This window comes from Heptranchias perlo, chromosome 20 (assembly GCF_035084215.1).
Source record: "Heptranchias perlo isolate sHepPer1 chromosome 20, sHepPer1.hap1, whole genome shotgun sequence".
NCBI classification, from domain to species: domain Eukaryota; kingdom Metazoa; phylum Chordata; class Chondrichthyes; order Hexanchiformes; family Hexanchidae; genus Heptranchias; species Heptranchias perlo.
The window spans coordinates 3,820,676-3,831,543 of NC_090344.1; the positions used below are offsets into that span (position 1 = coordinate 3,820,676).

General features: G+C 44.7%; 2 non-coding genes across 2 annotated transcripts; both read right to left on the bottom strand.

Annotated features, from left to right (window-relative positions):
* Positions 1-3,215: 3,215 nt before the first annotated feature.
* Positions 3,216-3,288, bottom strand: trnar-acg (transfer RNA arginine (anticodon ACG)). The gene has a single exon. It is a non-coding gene; the product is annotated as a tRNA-Arg (tRNA).
* A 6,627-nt stretch (positions 3,289-9,915) lies between these two features.
* On the bottom strand, positions 9,916-9,987 carry trnaw-cca (transfer RNA tryptophan (anticodon CCA)). Its single transcript has one exon. It is a non-coding gene; the product is annotated as a tRNA-Trp (tRNA).
* Positions 9,988-10,868: the final 881 nt, after the last annotated feature.

Here is a 10,868-nt window from a genome sequence, read left to right on the forward strand (position 1 = left end):
GTGATGGTTCAGGTACAGTCTCGGTACATTCCCACGTGTGGGGGAAAGTAGGGCAAATAAAGCCAGAACTCCCTGGATGATGAAAGAGATAGAGAGTAAGGTGAAACAGAAAAAAAGAGGTGTCGGACAGATGTCAGGTTGATAATACAAGTGAGAACCGGGCTGAATGTAGAGAGTTCAGATGGGAAGTGAAAAGGGAAAAAAGGGGCATGGAGGGAGTATGAGTATAGACTGGTGGCTAACATAAAAGGGAATCCAAAAGTCTTCTTTTGTCACATGAACAGTAAACGGGTAGGAAGAGGAGGGGTGGGACCGATTTGGGACCAAAAAGGAGAGCTACGCATGGAGGCAAAGGGCATGGCTGTGGTACAAAATGAGTATGTTGCATTTGTCTTTACCAAGGAAGAAGATGCTCCCAAGTTACAGTAAAAGAAGTAGTTGAGATACGAGATGGGATATAAATTAATAAAGAGGAGCTATTAGGAAGGCCAGCTGTATTTAAAGTAGATCAGTCACCTGGTCCGGATGGGATGCATCCTAGTTTGCTGAGGTAATTAGGAGTGGAAATTGTGGAGGTACTGGCCATAATCTTCCAATCATCCTTAGATACGGGGGTGGTACCAGAGGACTGGAGAATTGCAAATATTACACCCTTGTTCAAAAAGGTTTGTATGGATAAATCCAGGAACTACAGGCCAGTCAGTTTAACCTCGGTGAAGGGGAAACTTTTAGAAACGATAATCCGAGACAAAGTTAATATCCAATGGACAAGTGTGGATTAATTAAGGAAAGCCAGCACGGATTTGTTGAAGGCAAATCGTGTTTAACTAACTTGATTGAGTTTTTTGTTGAGGTAAGAGAGATTCGATGAGGGCAATGTGGTTGACATGGTATATCTGGACTACCAAAAGGCGTTTGATAAAGTGTTGCATAATAGGCTTGTCATCAAAGTTGAAGCCCATGGAATAAAAGGGGCAGTGGCAGTACGAAATTGGCTAAGTGACAGGAAACAGAGAGCAGTGGTGAACGGATGTTTAAAAGACTGGAGGGAGGTGTACAGTCGTGTTCCCCACGGGTCGGTACTAGGACCACTGCTTTTCTTGATATATATTAATAAATTGGACTTTGGTGTACAGGGCACAATTTCAAAATTTGCAGATGACACAAAGCTTGGAAGTGTAATGAACAGTGAAGAGGATAGTGATAGGACAAAGACAGGCTGGTGGAATGGGCGGACACATGGCAGATCAAATTTAACGCGGAGAAAAGCGAAGCGATACATTTCAGTAGGAAAAACGAGGAGAGGCGAATCGAACTGAAGGGTTGAATTCTAAAGGAGCTGCAGGAACCGAGAAATCTGGGGGTATGTGTGAACAAATCTTTAAAGGTGGCAGAGCAGATTGAAAAAACGGTTAAAAAAAGCATATGTGCTTTACAAATTGAGGCAAAGAGAACAAAAACAAGGAGGTTACCATGAGCTTTTATAAAACACTGGTTCGGCCACAACTGCAGTATTGTGTCCAGTTGTGGGCACCGCACTTTGGGACGGTTGTGAAGGCCTTAGAGAGGGTGCAGAAAACATTTATTAGAATTGTTCCAGGGATGTAGGACTTCAGTTACGTGGATAGACTGGAGAAGCTGGGGTTGTTGTCCTTCGAGCAGAGAATGTTGAGAGGAGATTTCTTCGATTTTTTAAAAATCATGAAGGGTCCAGACAGAGCAGACAGAGAGAAACTGTTCCCATGGGCGGAAGGGTCAAGAACCAGAGGACAAAGATTTATGGTGATTGCAAAAGAATGAAAGTCGACATGAGGAAAAACGTTTTTACACAGCGAGTGGTTAAGATCTGGAATTCACTGCCTGAGTGAGTGCTGGAGGCAGATTCAATCGTGGCTTTCAAAAGGGAATTGGATAAGTACTTGAAGGGAAAAAAATGCAGGGCTACGGGTAAACTGCGGGGGAGTGTGACGAGCTGGATTGCTCTTGCAGAGTTCCGGCATGGACTCGATGAACCGAATGGCCTCCTTCCGTGCTGTAACCATTCTCGGATTCAAAGAAGCAGAAATTAAATAACTCAAACTGCCGAAACCAGAGATCTTTAGACCTTCAGTGAAACGCCCTCCCAACTGAGCTATTTCCACCCCACTGTTAATTGATCTTTGTGTCCTTATGTTGGAATTGCCCCTCCCGGTCATTCCGCACTTCATATATAAACATCGCACTCATATACACACCCATAGTTCATATATAAACATCGCATACATATATATACACCCATAGTTCATATAAACACATCGCACTCATATATACACACCCACAGTTCATATATAAACATCACACTCATATATATACACCCATAGTTCATATAAAAACATCGCACTCATATATACACACACAGTTGATATATATACATCGCACTTACATATACGCACCTACAGTTCATATATAAATATCGCACTTATATATACTCCCCACAGTTCATATATAAACATCACACTCATATATTCACACTCATAGTTGATATATAAACATCGCACTTATATATACTCACCCACAGTTCATACATAAACATCACACTCATAGTTCATATATAAACATCATACTCATATATACGCACCTACACTTCATATATAAACATCGCACACATATATACTCACCCATAGTTCACATATAAACATCACACTCATATCTACACTCCCACAGTTTATAAAAGAACAGCGAACTCCTAATCCACACCCAGTTTATATGTATCCAAAGGCCTGTTTATAGTTCTCACCAAAGTCTGAACACTGAAAGTTTAACTGTTTTCCAGATACTCTCCGTCTTACTTTGTATTTTCAGCATCGGATTTCCTGCAGACCAGCAAAGGGAGCGGAATAGCGGTCCTGCCGGTGAATGCTGCTTTCAACGAACGTCTCGGCGTCCAGGATCTCGCGGGGATTGGAAAGCTCTTGTGTCACACGAAGTGTCTGAACGGCCCGTTTTCACCTGAAGGTCATCAGCGCGGTGCCTCCACCTCGGGCTGCAATGTTCGTGTGTCTGACATCAACTTCAAAGGCGGCTTGTTGGAAAACGTTGTGGTCACAGTTTCTTTTTGTAATTGAACCCAAATCTTTCAAGATGGAATATTTTCTTTGCTGCTTCACCATAAACAATATCTTATTACGAAATTTGATTCTTCGTTCCCCAGTGTCAGAGATAAAATTGTATGAACCCGAGCTAGGTAGGAGTCGAACCTACAATCTTCTGATTCGTAGTCAGACGCGTTATCCATTGCGCCACTGGCCCAAGTCATGGTAGCTGGTGTAATTTAATTCACTTTTCATTCAGAATCAACCGACAGGTTGACAGTTAATAAAACAGCGAAATGTGCAAGAGAAATCGAAATGAACCAAACGGCCTCAAACTCCAACAGACAGTGGCGAGTATCTGACAGGTATCAGTGAGAGGAGATGGTGATTTTGCAGCTTGATTTGGCTCCGTGGCTTCGCTGCTCAAAATGCCTGTTTCGTCGGGTCCTTTATTGTCTTAAGCCTCCGATGTGATATTTACCCAATTTGTGAGTTCAGCAACAAAATGATCTTTAACAAAATAATATTTGTATTAGTTTCGGAGTCAACAAGGAAAGGATTCCAGAACTGCAGTGCGGAAGTGCTCTTTCATTGCACAGACGGACCTCTCATACAATGTGTCCGAAACACGTTTCGAGGATACTGTTCCAGAGGGCTGATTTTACAAACTGATTTAGTTGCAACCAGCAACCCATCTCCATTAAAAGTTGCGAAGCGAAACTCGTTTCAGAGCAGTTTCGCTGTTCAGCTTTTGTAAAATTAGTAGAAACTCATTTTGAACACATCATAGTATTAATGAGAATATCAGGCACATGACAATTGGGATGGAACCGTCTCTTACAATAAGTACAAAGTATAATCGATTACAAAGTGAAAAAGCCAATCCAATCTCTCAGTCTCTCTCTGTCAATTTCTCTGTGAGTGAACGTAAACCAGCAGAAGAAGCGAAAACAAAGAGCCGAGCAGTTTTGTTTGTTTCCTTTTCCTTCGGGCGAGTGCAGTTGAAGAGAATGATTTCTGTTTCCTGCTGGACAAATAACTGGAATGAGCAGTGTATCTGGTTCCCATGGTACCCAGTGAAACATCGACGTTTATATCTCACATTTACACTGATACCTTCCTTCCTCACTAATTATAGGAAACTTTTGGGAAGGTTCAATCACACTTCAGAAGTCCAGAAGCGCAAAGAAAGGTGGACACCTCATGGTGACGTCACCTACAGGCGAGAGAGGTTTGCAGGTTTACCTGGAGGTGTAAATGTATAAACTCCTTCCAATGTACAAACTCCCCTCACCAACAGCAATTCAATTCTAACTGATCTGAGACTTTGGTCATTTATGGTGATTATACTTTGTGGAGTTAAACCAGCAGTAAAATCCGTGGTGTGTTATATACATAGCCGTTCAGTCAATATAAAACATTGTCATCCGACTTACCATGAGCAATGCCACACGGGGTATGTTAAGTTACGGACAGTTCTGCCTCCAGCAGTTGTTCTCTCGGTCACACATCCGGCATCACCTCTCGGTCTCACACTTCAGAGTCACTCCTGAATATAAACACATTTCTGTTTCAGACTTTTACCTGAAGGTCAACAAATCACAAGTCAAGATGGAGGGAACAAACAAATCACATATTTAAGATCGTTAACGGATAGAAATTCACCATAAATGACTGAAAAAAATGAAGCAAACGGATCAAGATGAACAATTAGCAAAAGGTAACAATTAAAGAAAGGAGAAGTGGAACCTATCAAATCGCTCCAAATAGTTTTTGAAAAATCCTTTTGGTTTTCATCTTAGGTTCTCTGTTAAGTTGGGGACGGACATCTAGAAATATTTTTCGCACCATCAGAAAGACAATTAGAATACAAATTTCACAAAGTCGGACTTAATCTTACTTATACGACAGCGTGTTATGTGTTTGTAAAACCTGAAATTGTTTTACTATTCTTTAAGTTTAGAGGGATACTCTGAATATATGTTCTACATTGAAACGTAAGTGGATTAATAACATAAAATGAGGAAATTTGTTTAAGAACGTGAAGAGCTGCTTTCCCATGTTGGATATCGAGATATATTTATTTACACAACTGTCATTTGTGGAATGATGGAATGTATTTATATCTATATCTGTACAGGTAAGGAAATCCCCACTGGATAATTTCCAGGAACCAGCCAAATAATAAATTAGTTTGTCAATTCCAAAGCACCCGTTGGGATTTGCTGATTGAAAATTTGAATGAAAATCGAGACAATCACAAAGCATTGGAACAAATATACCCACTGAGGTTTCGGGGTTGTAACTTTTTTATTTATATCACTGAGTAACCTATTTTAAACAGGGTGAAGCTACAAATCTAATGATCAGAGTCTGGGTTAGAGAAAGAATAGATGAAAGTATCAAATTTAATTACACTGATTCCACAAACGCTGCACACCACATCACTTAAACATTGTTAACTGTTTCTACATAAAACTGGAGAGGGTGTAAATAGAAAGTAACAGAAAAAAAAGCGCATTAATGTCTCAAACTTAATTTTGATGTTGTTGCACAAACACTGAACATCCCATCACTAAAACACTGTCCCGATCTAAAATCTATCAGCAGGACCCTGAGCCACAGTGAAAATGCTGTGATTTCAACCTGGTTCAAAACACGCATCCTTCTGATGTGGAGGCAGACGCGACTGTTCTTGCACCAGGACCACAACAAGCGGCTGGAGCCGGATCCATTGGAGGGTGATCCGTGCAGACTGCCGCCGCGGCTCTCGGAATGTGAGAGGCGGAAGGAGGAGCAGCATGACCGCCTCAACCACAGCACAGGATCCCCGCTCTCCCACATAATGCATAACTGACTCTGTGGCGCAATGGATAGCGTGTTGGACTTCTACTTAATAATTGGAGGAGATATTCAAAGGATTTGGGTTCGAGTCCCACCAGAGTTGAATTTTAGTTTCGGGAGCTGGGAAGTGAAATTTTGCAGCAAAACCGCAACAGGATCATTAATGTCCGTCAAGGATGGGAAACAGCCCCCGACACTTCATCTCACACAAGTGGCTCCAGTCACACCCGAATTTATTATTCTAAACCACTCTGAGCTGGATTGGCGAAACACTCTCAAGGAGGAGACTCATCCTCTGCTCAGACCGAAAGTCAATCTGCTGGACTTCCGGCTCGATCAGACTGCATGTTCCTTCAGACAGGTTTCTAACTGGACACATGCATCCTGCTGCCGTGCGAGCATTGGTGCTTGAGGGGTAGAATTCTTGTCTGCTGTAATTCTATTCTTGTAAAACTCCTCCTGCAGTGCAGGATGGAAAGTATCCTGGCTGAGCGGTCTAAGGTGCTGGTTTGAAGCTCCAGTTCGATCCCACGATTTATAGATGGATCAAAATCATAGTTTGAGTCTCCAAAACCGCAACCTCCCTCCTGTAAACAACTTACTTGACCTCGTCCTCACCAATCTACCTGTCGCAAATGCATCTGTCCATGACAGTATTGGTAGGAGTGATCACCGCACTGTCCTCGTGGAGACCAAGTTCCGTCTTCGAACTGAGGAGACCATTCAACGTGTTGTGTGGCACTACCACCGTACTAAATGGGATAGATTCAGAACAGATCTGGCAACTCAAAACTGGGCATCCATGAGGCGCTGTGGGCCATCCGCAGCAGCAGATTTGTATTCCAGCACAATCTGTAACCTCATGGCCCGGCATATTCCTCACTCTATCATTACCAACAAGCCAGGAGATCAACCCTGGTTCAATGAGGAGTGTAGAAGAGCATGCCCAGAGCAGCACCAGGCGTACCTAAAAATGAGGTGCCAACCTGGTGATGCTACAACTCAGGACTACATACGTGCTAAACAGCGGAAGCAACATGCTATAGACAGAGCTAAGCGATTCCACAAACAGCGGATCAGATCAAAGCTCTGCAGTCCTGCCACATCCAGTCTTGAATGGTGGTGGACAATTAAACAACTAACGGGAGGAGGAGGCTCTGCAAACATCCCCATCCTCAATGATGGCGGAGTCCAGCACGTGAGTGCAAAAGACAAGGCTGAAGCGTTTGCAACCATCTTCAGCCAGAAGTGTCAAGTGGATGATCCATCTCAGACTCCTCCCGATATCCCCACCATCACGGAAGCCAGTCTTCAGCCAATTCGATTCACTCCACGTGATATCAAGAAACGGCTGAGTGCACTGGATACAGCAAAGGCTCGGGCCCCGACAACATCCCAGCTGTAGTGCTGAAGACTTGTGCTCCAGATCTAGCTGCGCCTCTCGCCAAGCTGTTCCAGTACAGCTACAACACTGGCATCTACCCGACATTGTTGAAAATTGCCCAGGTATGTCCTGTCCACAAAAAGCAGGACAAATCCAATCCGGTCAATTACCGCCCCATCAGTCTACTCTCAATCATCAGCAAAGTGATGGAAGGTGTCGTCGACAGTGCTATCAAGCAACACTTACTCACCAATAACCAGCTCACCGATGCTCAGATTGGATTCCGCCAGGACCACTCGGCTCCAGACCTCATTATAGCCTTGGTCCAAACATGGACAAAAGAGCTGAATTCCAGAGGTGAGGTGAGAGTGACTGGCCTTGACATCAAGGCAGCATTTGACCGAGTGTGGCACCAAGGAGCCCGAGTAAAATTGAAGTCAATGGGAATCAGGGGGAAAACTCTCCAGTGGCTGGAGTCATACCGAGCGCAAAGGAAGATGGTAGTGGTTGTTGGAGGCCAATCATCTCAGCCCCAGGACATTGCTGCAGGAGTTCCTCAAGGCAGTGTCCTTGGCCCAACCATCTTCAGCTGCAACATCAATGACCTTCCCTCCATCATAAGGTCAGAAATGGGGATGTTCGCTGATGATTGCACAGTGTTCAGTTCCATTTGCAACCCCTCAAATAATGAAGCAGTCCGAGCCCGCATGCAGCAAGACCTGGACAACATCCAGGCTTGGGCTCAAAACTGGCAAGTAACATTCGCGCCAGACAAATGCCAGGCAATGACCATCTCCAACAAGAGAGAGTCTGAGCACCTCCCCTTGTCATTCAACGGCATTACCATCGCCGAATCCCCCACCATCAACATCCTGGGGGTCACCATTGACCAGAAACTTAACTGGACCAGCCATATAAATACTGTGGCTACGAGAGCAGGTCAGAGGCTGGGTATTCGGTGGCGAGTGACTCACCTCCTGAATTCCCAAAGCCTTTCCACCATCCACAAGGCACAAGTCAGGAGTGTGATGGACTACTCTCCACTTGCTTGGATGAGTGCAGCTCCAACAACACTCAAGAAGCTTGACACCATCCAAGATAAAGCAGCCCGCTTGATTGGCACCCCATCCACCACACTTAACATTCACTCCCTTCACCACTGGCGCACTGTGGCTGCAGTGTGTACCATCCACAGGATGCACTGCAGCAACTCGCCAAGGCTTCTTCGACAGCACCTCCCAAACCCGCGACCTCTACCACCTAGAAGGACGACAGCAGCAGGCACATGGGAACAACCCCACCTGCACGTTCCCCTCCAAGTCACACACCATCCCGACTTGGAAATATATCGCCGTTCCTTCATCGTCGCTGGGTCAAAATCCTGGAACTCCCTTCCTAACAGCACTGTGGGAGACCCGTCACCACACGGACTGCAGCGGTTCAAGAAGGCGGCTCACCACCGCCTTCTCAAGGGCAATTAGGAATTGGCAATAAATGCCGGCCTCGCCAGCGACGCCCACATCCCATGAACGAATAAAAAAATACTAAACTTTGCAACAGAGTAGTCCGGAGGAACCACATGTCAATTCAAATAAGTAGATGCATTTTGGAGCACACCAATTGTACCTTCAACTCTGGTCGAAATGTTCACAAGCAAAAGGATTGTTTGACTTAGCTAAGACTCGAATTAACAATCTCTCCATTTCCCGATCATGTCCTGTCATGTAAGGACCCCGCACTGACTGATTGCGCCGCGAGAGTCCGGTCACTTTGATCACCTGTCCCACTCTGCTGGAAAGAATCTTAAGTGTAAGAGGCCCTTACCTGTGGAAACGTGTCCAGTCACTGTGATCAAACTAATATCTGCACTTTCACTTTCAACTTCTTTCACATCATCTGCTCCATCGCACTACAAGCGGGTTTTCTGCGAACAGGTCAAAATGAACATTGCCAGAAATTCTATCAGTAAACGGATTGGAACCCAGCGCCCACGCAGCGATTAGATTTATTGTCTTAAAGCAACGAGCTTTGTTCGCAAATCGCCTTGCCAGTCTTTCACGTTTTGTTTAATGCCCAAATAAATACATTGGAGCAAATTGACCGCATTTACACCGTGCTGGGGTTGTTCAGCTTAGAACAGAGAAGGTTCAGAGGAGATTTGATAGAAGTGTTCAAAGTCATGAAGGGTTTAGATAAAGTTAATAAAGAGTAGCTGTTCCCATTGACGGAAGTGTCGGGAACAAGAGGACACAGATTTGAGGTGATTGGCAAAAGAACCAAAGGCGACATGAGGAAAATCTTTTTTACGCAGCGAATGGTTATGATCTGGAATGCGCTGCCTGAAAGGGTGGTGGAAGCAGATTCAATCGTGGCTTTCAAAAGGAATTTGATAAATACTTGAAGGGGAAAATGCAGAGCCACGGGGAAAGGGACGGGGAATGGGACCAATGGGATTGTTCTTACAAAAGGCAGGTAAGGAATTGATGGGTCGAATGGCCTCTTTCTGTGGTGTGTTCATTCTATGATCAATATTATTTTACATACAGTGAATGGACCATCCCTGAAAGACTGCCCCGCGATAAAACAGAGTGACACTGAAACGTTGCGAAAATGCGATGACCCCGACGTGATTTGAACACGCATCCTTCTGATCTGGAGTCAGACGCGCTACCGTTGCGTCACGAGGTCTATAGCAGGCAGCTGGATCCGGATCCATAGGAGGGAGATCGGTACCGACCGCCACAGGGACTCGAAGAGGCGGAAGCAGCAACAGCAACAGCGCAGGAGCCCCGCTCTCGAATCCAGCCGTTCCCAGCGGAGAGCTGCCAGTCCCGGCCTGAGCCCTGTCTGGGAGCCGCCTGTCATTCTTTCTTTACAGAACGGGACCGATCCAGTTTCAGCTCACACACAAGCTCAGGAATCCCACTCCTGACAGATTCACTTGTTTAAACCTTGTTCAGATTCAGTGAATTGGGATTTAATTCAATCCTCATCTGCCCGCCGCTCTGTCAGTTCAGGACTTTATTTAAACCGATACTTGGAGCTCTGTTTTTGAGGGTGCCAGCTGTTTAAGCATTTCTCAGTCCCACCACGAACACTGATTGCTGCTAACTACTGCTTAATACAAAGTGCCCAGGAACTAGGGAATTTGTCCTGGGTACTGAGTTCGAGTTAAGAAACAATAGAGGTGCGATTACACTACTGGATATATTCTATTGGCCACTAGCTAGTGGGACGGATATAGAGGAGCAAATTTGAATGGGAAATTACAGAGAGGTACAAAAGCCGTAGAGGATTAATAACCGGGGATTTCAAATATCCTCAGGCAGACTGAGATAACTATAATAAAAGGCACAAAGAAGGGGAAGAATTTTTGAAATGTGTTCAGGATAACATTCTCGACCAGTACGTTTCTGGCCCACTGAGGAAGGACGCATTGCTGGACTTGGTTCAAAGGAATGAGGCGGGCCAAGTGGAGCAAGTGTCAGTGGGGGAGCATTTAGGGAGCAGCGATCAGTTTCATAAGGATTAGAATAGCTATGGAAATGAACTCTGTTCACTCTAAAGTA